The sequence below is a fragment of the Bos indicus x Bos taurus genome, chromosome 14 (assembly GCF_003369695.1).
Source record: "Bos indicus x Bos taurus breed Angus x Brahman F1 hybrid chromosome 14, Bos_hybrid_MaternalHap_v2.0, whole genome shotgun sequence".
NCBI lineage: Eukaryota > Metazoa > Chordata > Mammalia > Artiodactyla > Bovidae > Bos > Bos indicus x Bos taurus.
The window spans coordinates 40,140,912-40,158,037 of record NC_040089.1 but is presented as its reverse complement, the minus strand read 5'-3'; the positions used below and the strand labels follow the sequence as shown (position 1 = coordinate 40,158,037).

The window sequence follows — 17,126 nt, the reverse complement described above, 5'->3', positions numbered from 1 at the left end:
CACAAATCTAAAATTCGTATCAGTAAGCTGTATATTTTTTTCATTCCTGTTTTCTGAAAATGGATATAATATACGTAAAAGCTTTAAAACCCCCTTTACTTTAATAGAAATGCAAATGGCTTTCATAGACGACAGCGGGAATAAAAGGACAACACAAATAACTTGTAATTTAAAATTTACCTTTTACTTTATCAGGCAGTGAGTAGAAGTGGGGGGTAGGGGAAAGTGGGGGGGTGCGGATATAAGGGTGGGAGGGAGACCAACCATAAAGGAACCTTAAAATTAGAAATATTACAGTCACAGGCGGCACGGACCAAACTCTTCTCTGGTTTTCATTTTGCCAGTAAATCAGCTTACTACAAATCTTCCTTGTGTGAAAGCTCTCAGCAGGTATCTGGCTGGCCCTGATTAAGCACCAATCACAATTCTCTCCCACACTTCGGTCACCTCAATGGGCACCAGAACAGAAATTAATATTTACTGCAACCGGTCCTCCCATCCTAGGGGACAATCGTATTCACTCTGCTTTTTTAATTTTTTTCCCCACTGCAATACGTAATGAACACCGTTCCAGATACCATTTTGATGTTATCAATCCTGGTTGAGTCGCCCATCTTTCAACCACGGCCTCAATCAACATCTCCCTTGGCTTAACAAATCATATGCAAGCACATCTGATGAAATTACTTCCATCATTTTTTTTTTTTTTGGTTAGTTTTTTTTTTTTTCCAGGCAAGCATCTTTGACTGTAAACTCTCTTTGTTGAGACCAAGAAGCACTTGGTCTCATAAAAGCCGTATCAATTTCGAGTAGCAGGGGAAGGTACCAGGAAAAAGGTAGGCAAACAGTAAAACTGCATTCCCCTTCTGTGTGTGAGTGTGTATGTGTATGCTCACTTGTGTGTGTACCTGCAAACCTCAGCTACTGGCATAGCAGCCTGATTAGGGCTGACATGCCTCTGAGTCCCTGCACATCTCTCCATTTGCAGAATGATGGCACTGTACGCAAGAGTTGAGTGTTCTGAAAGTTTAGTGCTTCTTTTCAGTCTGCGGCATAGGCACTGCCTTGATTTTATCAAAAAGGTAAGCCATCTTCTTTCAAATCTCAAAACTGAAGGGACCCAGAACTTCGAGGCAAATAGCCCTCTTACATGGATGTATCAATACTTTCAGGTATGCTGATGATTTCTGAAATGAGGAAGGTGGACATGACTATATGCGTGCATGCATGATAAGTCACTTTGGTTGTGTCCAACTCTTTGTGACCCAATGGACTGTAGCCGGCCAGGCTCCTCTGACATGGCTATACTGCATTAGTTATTATACTGGGGAGGATGGACACCCAGTGATTCACTATGGACTTCCCTCCCACCCCTATCGTCTATTACATAGACTTTGCAGGGGCAGAGAACTAAGAAGCAAACAAAACCCTGGGCTCACCAATATTACTAAGCATTTTAGAAATTCCTTTTTAAAAGTTCTTCTAGAAGAAAGACATCATTGGAGGTCAGTGGCATATTTAGTATGAAGAATAACTTCTTAATACTCTCTTTACTGTAATCAAATTTCATCTTGCCAGCTAAATCAGAGAGGAAGTGATCAGTTTCAAATACATCAAAAGAGCTGCACAGATTGAAAATGAAATCAAAATTCATTTTGGTATCTAAGATGGTTAAAATGACATTCTAATTGCACACAAATCAAACATCACAAAGTGTGGTGTGTAATTTTAATTACTGAGGTGCTCCAGGTTAATTATCTTCATGGCATGCATGCAGCTTTTAAAATCCTCTGAAATAATCTGATAAATCACCATAAGCATGAAAAACTAATAATTCTCTAATTAGTCCACAAACATTCATATTTACCTTTGCATTTACCAAATCTGCACCATGTATAAACACTGAAGGTAGCCAAAATATCTAAAATAAAGTCCCATGCCAGACTAAAAGAAATGAGGAAGGCAGGGAGAAACGAGGTTTGGAGGGGGAGCAAGGTGATAACACTAAACTAATGATCCTAGATAAAAATATCAAGTTCTAGGACTCAAAGAAGCTTTTTTTTTCTTTCTTTCCTATGATGACTTAGGCAGATATGTGGAAGATTATTCACCTTAATTACAAGAGTGAGAAAAGTTCTCAAACACTTTACAGCTTTATAAAGGAGTTTCTGAGCTATTATTATTTAATTCCTGTTTTACCTATACCCTACCTAGAACAGTTCTCAGCTGACAAAAACACTTACTAAAATTATGACACATGCTAAATGCACCTCAAATGAGTCGTATGTAATGCACAGTTAATAATCTTGTCCAGATGCCAAATGGACTCTGCAATGTCTCATCAGTGTCTCTCTATATGAAGTATTAATAGATCCTACCTTTTTATATCTTCATGGGATCAGGAGTAACTATCAAAAGTGACTTTATTGATATGAGACAAAAATTATGAAAACTATACTACAGAATCAATCACAGGACAAAGCCATGTGATAGGACATACTCTGTTACAGCACTCCCACATAACTTTACACAAAATTGCTTATCAAGTTCTCCTCATAAACTACACATTAATCAGAAACTAGTATGTCTTCTCTACAATCAAAATAGTAAGTATTCTCTACAAGTTTACATTTCATTCCAAAAGCAACAGTAATAAAACTATCTGAATTGTTAGAGCTAGTAGTAGATGACCTGATTTTTACATTTGTAGTTATATACTATGACCATGGTGGTGTTTACCAGCATATTTTGATGGAATCACTTTAGTTTGTGCAGTTAAAAAGTTGTTTAGATCAATATGTACCATGACACTAAAGATGATGTTAAGTGATTTCACTGTCCCCAGCGTCAGACAAGATCTTTCTTTTAACAACATGACCTATTTAGGAAATTTACACTAAAGTTTATAAGTCCCAGTTAAAAGACCACAAAGACAACCATCTAACTTATACCAGAGTATTCATTCCAAAATAACTTTATAACATGTAGATGCACTATAAAAGTTGCTTCACCTGTTTAACTGTTATCTATTTAGTCTTCACCAATTACTATTCTCTACTACCAAACATTCTATTAAAAAAAAAAAAATCACCCAAGTCCTCAAGAAATCTCAAAGAAAAAACCTGATACAATTTTAATGCTAAATTCAGAACAATACATACTAGCTGGTCTGCTTAGAATACATGTACGCAGTTTTGGGTATTCTCAGCAATTCACAAGATCAGTGACTTTGATCACGTAAATCCCTTTTTTGGAACTAATGGACAACATGCAGAAAGGAACTTTTATGGCTCATTCTGCCTTACTGTCGTCCTGCAGTCACTTCTGCCTAAACTCTGCTCTGCTAAATGACCAAACCCACCTATTAGAAGCCTTGCTAATGGAAGAGGGTGCTTTCTGAACAATAGACAAATTCCTTTGCATTCAGAAGACAGGGCTCCCATTAGAACCCAAAATCAGAGAGGCCAGTTTTACCTCTGTTTTTTAATTGAGATTGTCCCAGCCCTCCTTGGTGACACAGTGAGACAGTGTTTGTGAAATGATTAAAAAGAACGTGATCTGATCAAGAGGACAGAATAATGGGAAAGGAATGCTAGGTTAGCCACTCAGCAAAGTGCTGGGAAAGAAGACAGACCACTGTGCCCTTTTGCCTATTGTTTTTATTCTCATCCGCTCTTTGCCATGTCATGATACTTTGAGTCTTTATTTCATTTTGAACGGGTTAAAAGTTGGTCACGTAAAAGGGAATTCGGTAATAAGTCACAAATCCTAAAAATGTATATATATATATATATATATATAAAATAAATAAAAATCCTTGAATTATATCAAGTTTCCAAAAGGTCATCACTGTCTCTGCTGTGGCCTTTTCCCCATTCCAAATCCTCTATCAATATGTCATAGTGAGTTAGCCAAAGACAAAAGAGAGGCGCAGTGTGAAAACGGCACATATATCTAATGCTGACAAAGCAATGAATAGACCTTCACAAGTATAATTATACTTGTTTATTTGTTGCCACGTACAGAGAGCTGATGAAAAAAATCCATCAAAGTGGTATTATGCAGACACCAAGAGCTTCTTTTCTTCGCTCGCTAAAGCCACATTGAAGCTTAAATTCCTTATTGTTAAATTCAGAAGAAAGAAAAAAAAAGATTTTTGGCTGGATTTTTTTCTTTTTTGCATCATTTGCTGACAGATCTTTTGTGTCTTGGGCTGTATTAGCTCACACTGCTACCTCATTTTTACCCATGTTGGAATTCATAATTACAAACTACTGTACAGAAGCTTTTAGAAGGGTGTGGTGTGCTGACCAAGATGAGAGAGTAGTGAAATTGGCCTTTTCTCACAGTCTGGCTTTTGATATATCAAAAACACAGGTAAAGTACCTGTGTAGAAGCATCAGTTACATCAGAATGCATCTTTGATCTCAGTCTTTTAAGTCAGTTGCTGGTGCTTTTCTTTACTCAGCTTTCTCTGCAATTTGCTTATTTTTGGATCTGTTCAGTATTTCATAAAAGACTGCATAACTTCTTTCCCATTTCAGTATTAAGAACATTAGCAAGAAGGGAGGCAAATGCAAGGATGTCAAAGGATTGAAAATATTAAGTAAAAAGATTTCAAACCCAACTCTTAAGGGGCCATTATGTTCCAATAGACACTAAATCACATAACTTAACAAAAGCACATTTTTAGAGGTGGGGGAGGGGCAAATAAGCTTTTTTTTGGTTATTGTTTTTTCTTGCAGGATAGAAATATATCAAAGTAAAAGCAATCTGCATAGTTAATGTTTGTGAGCTTTACAATTTAAAACAGAAAAGCTGTAATTTTTCTTTGCTGGCAATCTGGAAACACTCTGGAGTTAATTACAGCTGATTCGGAGTGAACCACACAAACAAAGACCAGTCTATGTCCAGACAATTATACTGCATTAACCAGCTTAGAGCTTCCTGCTGATGTTTCAGGGCTCTTCTGTTACACACTTCTACCTTCCCAGCACGAGAGAAAATGCTTCTGCAAGAAGGAATTAATGAACAGAACTGCAAAAGAATGTGTGACGACCTCTCCTGACACGGCAAAAAACTTTCCACCCATGTCACGACAAAGGGGAGAAGGTAATTAAGTTTGAATAGAAGGATGTAACCAAATATAGTAAGCACCTAAGCCAGGCAGAGTTTTAAAGAGGCAAAGTTGACAAAGACAAACATGAGTGTGTAAGTCAACGGAGTCCCTGTTTTCCTCTTTCTTCTCATTAAAGCCTAAATTAACTATTCAACACAGATTTATTTCCTTCTCATAAACAGGACTCTTAGAATTGATATTTCTGTCTCTTGTTTTTTCTTTTTATTTCTCTTCCTATCTTCCCCGCCTCATCTTCCGTCATTCTCTCTCTCATCTCTAAACCTCTATGGACTTTATATGACAATCACAAATCATTAAGTACATGTGTTGGGGAACTAAAGAGGAAAAGTACCCCTTGCCAATGGTTCTGATAGTTCTTAATTTGATTAGTTGTGGGAAATAGGAATTTTCCTCAGTTTTCTTCGTGACTTTAATCAAACTCCAGCTACTTTTCTTAGAGAGAAATCAATAATCTCTCCTTAACCAAATTACACCATTATATGACTCATTTTATTTGTTTGCTTCAGGAAAATTTCATAATCAGTGAGCAAGATGGACCTAATACTTTAGCTATCCTCTGTAAACAAACTTTGGTCCTTTTAACCAATCTAGTTGATTTCTAATTTTCTTATTCATTCTAATTGAAAATGAATAGTTAGCATTGGTGTGAGACAAGGACATGAACTGTAATTATGTTCAGTGCCTCTTTCTGATTCTTCTTTGATACTGACATTGGGGCTTTGTAGTGATTGCTTCATTAAAGGGTAAGGATGTCCTAATCAGCTAAAGCATTACTAGAAAGCTGTTGTTTGCCAATACTGTGAGAATATACTGACTTTTCTTTTTGCTTTCTTTATAGAAGAGAAAGTTACCTCTGAATGCCATCACCCAGCCATATACTTAAGTATTAATCATCTTCCCTTTGTCTCATCTATGCAAAGTTGGATTAGAGTTAAATGACTCTATGAGCCTTTTTTCTTCCCTAAATAAATATTAATCTACAAATCAATCAATGAGTGTTATATTAAAACACATATAAATATACTCTCTGGAAATACTAAAAGGTTATGTAAATTATAATCAGTTTTACAAAGCACCTCAATAATGGACAGAATCATTTTCCCCTCTCAAGTCTCTCTTCCTCAATCCCAACTATAATTGAAATTTCAAGTAAATAAAACTTTGAAATGGAAAGTTTAAACATGGAACCGTTTAGTTTTCCTTGGGAAAACATGTACTGGATCAATTAGTTTTAGAAATTTATAAATAATATTTGCCAAGTTTTGTATATGTTTATGTTTCTAGTCTTTAAAATGTAATAGACTAATCTCTCTGGCATACACCCAATTTAAGTGTTTAATTGATGATGCTTTTATGTTGTCACATAGGGACATTTAAAAATTTTATCTTAATTGGTTTCATTAAGGTAATTATAACTATAGAATATCTGACTTCAGATTTACCAGACTAGTGAAAGCAATTCCACAATACATTTTTCTCATATACAATGTGAAGACAATATATCCTTATATATACATGCATTTTTTTTCTTCTTTGTCTATTAAGATACAAAATTCATTATTAAATACTGACAACTAAATATTTAAAGGAGAAAACAACTGCTTAGTTATTTGCATTTCATGATTCCCACCAATATGATCTCATAACCAACATAACACCAGTGTAGTAGTGTAAGCACAATCTTTTTTTGAAAAATGTCATTCCTTGCAGGCTAAACCTACCATAATTATCTTCATAAAATTAATCACAAGTCAGGTATTCCAGCAAACATTCCTATTCCCTGAGCAGTGGTTTCAATGATTTCACATGATTTCAAAATAGTTTTAATGAAGAAAGTTATATGCGTAATTTCTTAAATCACTACCAGTGCCTCTTACTATCCAAGACTCTTAATCTATCAAATACAAGTCTCTTTTTATATCCCATGTAGATATTTTAAATCATGTTATAGTAAAAACCACATTAGGGCTAACATAATAGAGAACCTAAGTGGAATGCCAGGTTTCTTCTGGATGAAATATTGGCAAATATATGTTTGATCACTCAGATTGGTTGGTTATTTTATTTCTATTATGAAGAGCCTTTTGTTTGCTTTCTGTGTACGTGTGTGGGGTGTTTTTCTTCTTTTTTGGCCTGAAAGTTAATTTGACTGCTGTCCCTAAGTGAAGTGAGCAATTCAGTAATTAACTTTTGTGTTTTAAATGTATGAACTTTAATTAGATTTCATTATAAACAAACAAACGTCAGCCATAATTATAAGCTCCTTGGTTTACCCACATATTATCCCTTTTCAAACAAACTTGATGTCAGACAAATTAAAATCAAGCAGCCAGCAATTTTGAGTTGAATTTTACATGATCTGCTGGTAACCTGATTACTTTAACTTCAATATCATTACAGGAAAAGTATTTCAGGAAAAATAATGACAAGAATTCCAACAGGAGACAAGCTTAATTGTATTGATTCAAAAGATGCATGTTCATAGGAACCATGTTGAAGGAATAATGTTATCTCAAATCTACAGTTTCTATTAAGATGAAATTGTCCAGCATGAAAGAGGCAATTAAGATTAGTGTCTACAGAACTAGAGATACTAAACTAACTAAATAATTATATGGGCCCAATTATCTTATACTTTAAGTAGCAAAATATCAGTATGGAGCAACTACAAGGCATGAGGTTTGCAGGTTTATTTACTGACTGGTGTATCTATTAGGACCAAGAACAAGTGGAGCTGTCAGGACATAATGAAGGTAAATGATTAGTTAGCACCAAGCCTGAACTCTTCTCCAATGCAATAAGAGTTAATTAAAGTTTACCACCAAACATCAACCAAAGCAGGATGTTGATCAGGTTTCAGCATTAAGTGCAAACAGACAATAGTTGGCAGCAATTAGTGCAGCTATCAAATGACATGCAATGATAATTATACATTTAAAACTGCTAAAGAGCTGGGGGAAAAAAATAATCAGCCTCTTTGACGACAAATACTCAAAGGGCAGGAAACAGGTATCAGATTATTTCACTTTAACACTGTAAATCAATAGAATTAAACAAGAAAGGGTTGTATGGGTACATTATCTGAAAGAGAACAGTTCACTGGATCCAAAATGAAATAAATCTGCTAGTACTGGCCTATCAAAGATAAGAACTTCTGTAGCTAGAGAAAATCAGTTACTTTTCAATTAAAGTTTCAGAGTGAAGTCTACCTAAAGAAAGTTTAGCCTCTAGGTTTTCTGTTGGCCCTACAATGCAACAAGTATTTCACCATCATTACTGTTATTTAAATTATTAACTTTCACTCTTAAGGTACTGTCAAAACTGTTTTATGCATGAATATTATCTTTAAATGTTAGGGTCAAAATTATTTAAATATAGCTAAATTTAAAACAAAAGCCAAGAGGGAGGGAGGCCCAAGCAGAAGGGGATATATATATATAATTATGACTGATTCACATTAATTTACAACAGAGATCACCACAACATTGTAAAGCAATTACCTGCCAATTTTTAAAAAATGAAAAAAAAAAGTCATATATACATATTTAGTGAACATTATGGCAGATCTTCCCTTGATGCCATTCAAATCTACCACTTCAATCTTGCTGGACTCAATGAGACTGCATACAACGCATGTCTAAAAATACTTTTAATAAATACCTCATTCTTTACCGTAGTTTCTGGCCTGCAGCCTAGAGCATGTCTCCAGAATTATGCCCATCCTCATGACCCCCACCTCTCCATTTTCCCAACTAATTCTGTTATGCTAAGGATTTGTACACAGTGTTGGCTAATCCCAGTATTTCCCTGGAGCTAAATCTAAGCCATGGCCAACTCCCAGCACAAAAATGTCTTTCTCCCAAAGCCCTTTCGCCCCCTTCAGCACTCATACACTCATTGGTCCTGACATTTTCACTTCAGCCATGACAAATGAGCTGATGACTCTGATGTGATTGCACGGGAGGAAGGCTTTATCTAAAGATATATCATTAACTCTCATCACCATCTCCTAATATGGCTCTTCTGGGTTAATGTGTTGTGAAAATTTGAGGAAATTTTTGTGTAAATATATGCACTTCAAGGAGTAAGAGACCAACTTCATCAAAAGGAGGAAAAGGAAAGCCAGAGTGGACAGGATCAGGGAAGGGAAAAAAAAAAAAAAAAAGACTAGCATGTTGCTCTGAGGATTTAAGTAACCCGACTCAACCTCTGCCCTAGCAAACCAGCCAGCGGACTGTCTATTAAAGGCCCCTTCCCCTCCCATGGGCAGCTGGAGCATGATCTGTGAAGTGGCACTAAAAAAATAAATAAATAAATGAAGCTTCTCAGATAAAAACGGCTAATCAATCCACAAGCCCATTTCTTTGTTTCTATCCCCGTGTAGGGTGGATTTTACTCTCGAACCCTTAATTCCCTATGTTATTAAATCTCTCTAAATTCATTTTAATGGAGAAAGGGATTGTCAAAACCCATTTCCCTCCGAGGTCATTGTCTTCTTCAATTAGAAAGAAGCAATCTTTTTCTGACCGTTATTCAATGTGAAACTCTTCAAGCTTTAAAAACAGGGGAAAAGGAAGCCTTTCCATTGAGCGTGAATGCCACAACCTTTAGGTTAAGTTAGAACCCAAGTTCCAGTTACACAATCTTGTTATGTATACTATGGCGTTTACAGAGTCGATGCTTGTTATAACCTCTTCTCTCAATTCAGCGGAAGACACACAGCCAATCAGAGTCGACTATGGTATAACAGACCTTGGGAAAGGAGGTCAGGCTTTGAGGTAAAGTGCTATTCACTATTGGACCATGCAAGGAGCTCTTTATTCCAGTGCTTATTGGCATCAGTCCCCCTTACTAGAGCAAGAACAAAGCCAAGTGCTCGTGTGAGGTTTATGAATAAATCAGAGGTGAGCCACTTTAAGTGCTGCCCATGATTTCCTTGTTGACAGTGAGCACTTAAACAGGCTTCTAGGACCAGCAACTTCTGGCAAACCACAACGATTCCTAATCTGCACCCTGCCTCATTTCAAGAATGAATGGCCCACCCCATTTTTCCTGCAAGTTGTCACCTTTCAGGCAATTCTTGTCCTATCTCAAGCGGTTAAGCTTTCCAATCACAGGGCGGTCAGCTGGCCCTGTGGTCATCATAGAAACTGGACCAACTGAAAATCTTCCTTTGCTTGGAAGAATTCCACAAATGAAAATATCTCCAGCATCACAAAAGTTATTCCCAATATTATAGAATCTCTGGATATGGGAGGACTTGAGCCAACTGAAGTAAAAAATGTTCAACGATTTCCTAAAGGGAATGCACACACACTTACACACACATTGGATTCTCATTGGCTGTGCCCTGTAGTTGTGTGATGGTTCCCAGAAACTTCTCTGAGCTGCAGTTTCATTATGGGTTAAACAAGGGGATTGTGCTGTATGCCTTCTGACTGCAACAATCTATGGTTCTCATATAAAAACCCATTTAGATTATGCTGGAAGATAGTTTTCCCTATGGAATTTTCCGAGACAGACCCAGATGTTTTTAAGGTTGAACTTTTTGTTTTTTCCAACAACTAGATTTCAAGAGGAGAGGCAGATTCCAGTAGTATAGTAAACTGAAGTATTCTATTTATGTTTGTTATTAACACTCATCTATTTTTTCATGTATTATTGGAGATATTTACCAAGAATTCGCCAGTAGTGTCCCTCACGGTGAATACAGTGACTATACAGATATGGGTGCTGCCCTCATGAAGGCTGAAATTTATTTGAGAAGAAACTTAAACAAGCACATTCTGAAAAATGCTAAGATGCTAATTATTTTCTTCCAATGAAATATATCCTTACTCTATCAGTATTCAATCAATGCTTAGCCTTAAATAAATGTGCTTCAAATGAACTGTCAAGTCCAGGGCCACTTCTAAATAAGCAGAACACAGGCAAGACATACACCTTTAAGAAAAACTTGAGCAAAGATTGTTAACTAACTATTTGTAAATGTCAAGCAAATTTCAAACTCAGATCTGGAAAATTGTTATCCAAAATACACTTATATTTCTCATAAAAATATAAACAATAATTTAAGTGTGTATCTTACATGTATCACAGTGGGAAATTATTATGAATTTAAAAATCAAAAAGAAAAACGATAAGAGAAATATATTTTAGTTGAGGGTGGAAAATTGTGTTTATAAATTTATTAAACCTTATCATGAATCTTATCATCTTTGAACGTGGGTAGTCCTCCTCTGAGTAATTCATTCCTATGGAAAGATAAAGGACTGTGATCTTCTTCACGAGATAAGCCAAGAGAAGACTCATAACTTGGCTATAAAATCCCTACAAGAAAATTTAAGGGTTCTGTAATATCCCTGGGTTATTAATAACTGGATCTTTTCTCTAGGTCGGTATAAATTTTGGTCAGCATGGTGCCAGGTAAACAGCATTTAATCTTCTTTCATGGCACATCAAAATATCATAACATCAAGTATATAGAAAGGGATTCTATGACACCTAATGTAGCTTTGGAAAAGCCTTTAATTCAAAGACTTACAAATAGGAAGGGTCAACTTCAATTCTGAAATAAGCTTTGTAGTCTCTTCTATTATTGTATATAATGGACAGTCTGGAATCTTGAGTTCCTGCAGATAGACCAAGGTTTGAATTATTTAAACACTATTTCTATTCTAATTTGCTTCTTATAAAAAGACCCCAGAAATGCATTGAAAACATCTAGAAGCCCCTCAGAACCAAAGCAACTTGTGACAAAGGAGGAGCAGATAATAAGGTGGAGGAATAGCCACCTAGATATCAAGGTATCTGCCAATGAGAAAACATAAGAAGGAGACCACCCTTTGGCCCTACCCCTTAGGCATCCTCCTTGCTTAATTTCTATCTCCCTCCCTGTGGGGACACATGTATACCTATGGCTGATTCATGTTTATGTATGGTAAAAGCCATCACAATATTATAATTATCTTCCAATTAAAATAAATAATTTTTTTAACTAAAAAAAGGGGGGGGTCTCTACTCAAAAGGTCTATGTAGATTTGCTGTATCAAATACCCTTCAGGAGAGCATATAGTAAAACCAACTATTGAAAATAATAAAAGGGAAGTATAAGGTGTCAGCCCTGTATACATTCACTTCCTTTTATGTTCACAACACATTAGTTTTAGGTAAGCTCTCCAGCAACTATGAAATACAAATGAGGTATCTGAGGCTCAAAAAGATTAAATGACTTAGATAAGGTCATCTATAACAAGAATTTAACCCAAGGGTCTTATAGATCTAAAAAGACCTCTATTGGTCACAGAGTTGTCAAAAAATGGAGTAGATTTTAAAATATCTAAGATTTAAGTTAAAATAAACAGTCTCATTTAAAAAGGAAAAAGGAATCCAAAGTAAACAATCAAAAGAATGTCTGGTTTTAAACTAAGTGTCATTCTTTCTGTACACTATGCTGCTTCTAAAACATCACAGCATTGTCTTCATTTACTTTCCCTCCACAAAAGAGAAACCTCTTTCTTCTTCACACCGTGTTCATGGTTATTAAGAACACACTTTAAGTCACTGAGATCATCAGTATTTTTATGAATCATAGACTCATCTTGCCCATTCAAAGTACCCAGCCTAACCTCCTACATCATGCAAAAATATGCTTCCAGTCACACTGGTTAGAGGCCCTCCAGATTCTACTGGTCTCCTTTCAGTAAGAGAGAATTCAGTCTCTCAGAGGAGACAGCAACACTGTTGGATTACCATGGCCCATTTTCCTTTTCTTCTCTTCCCCATTTTCACCAGCTTTGCCTTCATTCACAGAACAAACCCCTTTTTCAGTAGCCTATATAGTTGAGTGACCATTAGTCCTAAGCGGGGGACTGCTGAGTTCTCCTGACATGTTCCTGCCTTGTTGGCTGACTCAACAATTACTTCTCCAGAGTTTAACATCTCATATTTTAAAATGAGCTGATTGAATTGAAGAATTCTAAGGCAGTTCCCAGGAATTAGCCCTTTGATACTTTCCAGTTGTCTTATATCCTACCTGCTCTTTTCTGTTGCGATCCTCTTGGCCAGTTCTTAGAAAATGAAAGAAATTTAGTCTACAGAGGGAAATGCTCAGGCTATGCCTATAAACACATCTAAAGAGGAATGAGACACATTAACATGCAAAAGGGGCATAGACGTGTATATGTGTGTGTGTGTGTGTGTGCGTGTGCGCGTGCGTGCGTGCATGTGATGTCTATACTCCTAGTTTGTATCTATTAAACCAAAAAGGATGACTCACTCTCGGTTCATTTCTGGGCCCAGGAAATTTTACATATGAATTGCTTTATTCCTAAATGTATGGGAGAAAAGTACTATGAACTATACTGTAGAAAATCTACATTAATAAAGCCTTTCAGGTTTAATGAAGGTACTTTGGGAAACGATTGGGCCTCTTCAATTTATCCTTCCAATCAGGCAAATTTTACGATTCTTTATGGGCTTCCTTCTTAGAAAGTTTTGTTTTGTTATTAACAATACAACCAGGTGGCATACACCAGCTCATATGTTTTTGCATTTTAACATTGTTGAAGCTATGGATTTCCTTTCTTCTTTACAGTGAAGGAAAAGAATTTTATGGACAGTTATAAAATGCATATTTTAACCCAAAAGTCAATTTTCCCTGGTTAAAATGATTTAGATCTGAGTAAATGCTTGCAGAATGCTTTCTGTTTTTACAGCTAGGACACAATGGAACCTATAAACTTCATCCTAGAGGTGCGTGCTATAATGCATACCATTCAAAAATTATCAACTGTGCACTGTCGCCTCCCCAGGACAAGCAAACATTAGAACTGATCAATCATCTAAATATATGACGATAGTGTGTGAACCCCTGGCCTGAATGACTAAAACACCTACTCAGGGCGTTATGACATATTAACTAAGTCAAGCTGCCCAGATTCTTAAATTATATTTGTTTATTTTCTCAATCTCTAGAATGTTAAAGTATCTAATTATATCAGAGATAAGCGGCTTGCCAAATACGACTTTAGTATCAGAGCCATTTTTAAGTTGTGTGCATACGTTCAAAAGTGCCTCCAAATGGCAAATATTTTATTTCACTTACAAGCCTTGAAAAGTGTAAGGAGAAGTGGGGAGCGGCCATTCCTGAACTGAGGATTGTATGTCAAACATGAAACCATATCAAACTTTCAAGGCAACTTGTGAACCTCTGAAACTAGGGAATTAACAGAACATCAAATCCCCCAAGATCACACGGGGAACAATCCGTATGCAAGAAAATAATGCCATTGAGCCCTCATTAAAAGACCATTTTGTCCTTAGCCATCAAAGACTGTGAGTGCACTAAGATCTTGGTTATATCATCAGGATAAGTAAAACAAGTGCCAAGAGAAACTGTGCACTTCTAGTTCTCACATGTGTCCATCTGTTCACATATAAACATATATTCTGCTTTCTGTCTGATTCCTAAAAATCTTGATATCAGAATACCCTGGGTTTTTGCCCATTTCCTAAGAATGCAGACATCACATAAGCTACTATTAACCCATGTGTGATCCACTTCATGGTGACTGGAAAGCTGCCAGTTACAACACATGGTGCTTGGTTAACAATGTCTTAAAATATAAATGAATTTATTTTTTAAATTAACACATTTTTCTTATGGAAATACCTTAATAAGCCCTGCTACATGTAAAAGAATAGCCTCCATGTGGATTTTTTTGTTCTTTTAAGACTTTTTGCAAGCATATCCATAAAGTTAACCATAAAAGTTTCTGAAACAATCCAGAATTTCTTGACAAATTTTTTAAAGGGCTCTAGTAAAGAATTTTGGTGACTTTATATAACAGAGATCAAACACTTTTCCCTTACAATGTTTTGTACTCAAGAGGCAACCCTTATACTTTAATTTACGTGAAAACACTTCTGATTTCCCAAGTTTCCATGTAACCATCTTAATAGTACCTCAGCAACTGAACCGTTAAAGTGATGAGGCAAATAGAAGTTCTACAATCTAGTAACAAAACAATTTAACTTAATATCTGGCTGACTCTTTCAATCCTACTCTGGGGCAGCCTTCAATAGCTCATTTGTGGTGACCCCCAAACCGGAAAGAGTTTGTTTATAATGTATATATATAAATAATTATTCACACTGCAGTTGATTTACATATGTACAAAAGAGCCAATTCCCACCTTTGAAAGTGTCTTAACACTTACAGTATTTTAGCTGCCCTAATTATGGTTGAAGAAACATCATTAAGAGCCCTGATTACGTTGTCAACTGATAACCAGTTACAGCCCTAACTAGTAACAAGGGAAAACCCTACTGCAAATATTTCCAAGAGTACTCAGACACATTAGAAAAGACTTACCTCAAAATGAAATACATGATACACCTACAAAGCAACATGAAGATGAATTAAATCCTAAGACAATAACTCTGTATCCTGGTCTACCAGCCCACCCCAGCCCCCAAAGCTGACAGGCCACTTAAAACACAACATTGCCAAAAAATCAGAACACACAACTCTTTCCCAAGTGAAGTGTTCTACCAGCTGAAACAACTATTTACAGCAGATAGGTGGAGGGAAGGGGCAGAAGTAACTAAATGAGATATGCACACCATATTGCTGGCCTCTTCTGAAATACCTTTTTGCCAGCAAAGTGCTGGGAATTCTTGATACCCAATAGTCAATATTTGGCTAGCCTAATATGTTTCTGAAAACTCTTCTATATACAAACCTCTGTTTATCATTCTCTAGCTACACTATTGTCATACATATTACTTCCCAGTGATGATGAAAACTCAGGGCATCTTATAAAGTTGCTGAAATCTGAGCCCCTGCTTGTTTTTTCTAGTCTTGGACAAACATAACTTTAGAGCGAGCAGAGCATAGGCATAAAGAAAGAGGAGCTTGCATTTTCATCTTCTTTTCATCTCGGTCATTCAGTCAGCCATTCAGAACCCTATTCAATAGAGCTTTTCATTATGCAAAAAAATGCTAATCCTTTTCCGATGCTTTCACATTTGTATAAACCCCCATTCCTTCAACTGAAAAGCAATTATATCAGTTTACCTTTCTGTCAAAAACAGGATTAATATTCCAATAACAGAATTTCCTTTCTTTTCCTATCTTTTTGCTTTAGGAAACTAGAGATTATTAGTAGAGGCATTCTTAGAGTAAGAATACGTTATTTTAAATATGATTATGTGAACCAATGAGCGGGAAAAGGGGAAGAATCACAAGAAGAAAAAGTCCTTCAGTTACTGCAGAAACTCTTTTCTGTGACAGAACTGACCTTCCCATTGCAGATGCCCAAAGACACGGAGACTCACTCTGGTCTATTAATCAGAAACAAATTATGAAAGAATGTAGCTGGACTGGTTGACACTAGCCTGTCTTGGGAGACTCAGTCACAGCCTAGTAACAATGTCCTCTTCATGGGTAATGAACAGCCATGACAAATGGAGCAGAGAAACTATTTATTTGCATATGCAAATTCTCACACAAGGGAAACATGTACAAACAAGTGTCATTGTAAGGTGGATTAGGCAAACAACGCTTTCTTTTTAGGACATTCTGCAGCCCAGAACATTAGTCAGCACAATTAAACCAGTTTCCATGGAGACTAATGAAATTTCACCATGGTATGAGTTAAATTAGATAGCTAGTTATGTGTTTCCACAATCCAACTTGAAATCCATTATTGTTTCAGAACAATACAGCAATTGTGCCTAGCTGATCTTTGCCAGCTCAACAAGCTTCTAAGTTGACAATTTGCATATGTTAATATAATTAAGCACTAATTACATGAAACTTGTACATATTCACATGCACTTTCCCTGGGTGATTTTCAGTTTGAACCTTGGCCAAGTCTTTAACCCTTAGAAAGGTTTTAGAGGGAAAAAAAAAAACACAACACAACTCTGCCTATGGGTACAGCCCCTAGGCAGACACAGAGAGGCTCCTCATTTATAAACA

The 17,126-nt window shown here is 36.2% G+C and overlaps 1 protein-coding gene across 4 annotated transcripts in view; it reads right to left on the bottom strand.

Moving 5' to 3' along the window:
* Positions 1-17,126, bottom strand: part of ZFHX4 (zinc finger homeobox 4) — a 205,168-nt gene that overhangs the window by 182,292 nt on the left and 5,750 nt on the right. The gene's annotated exons all lie outside the window — the stretch shown is intronic.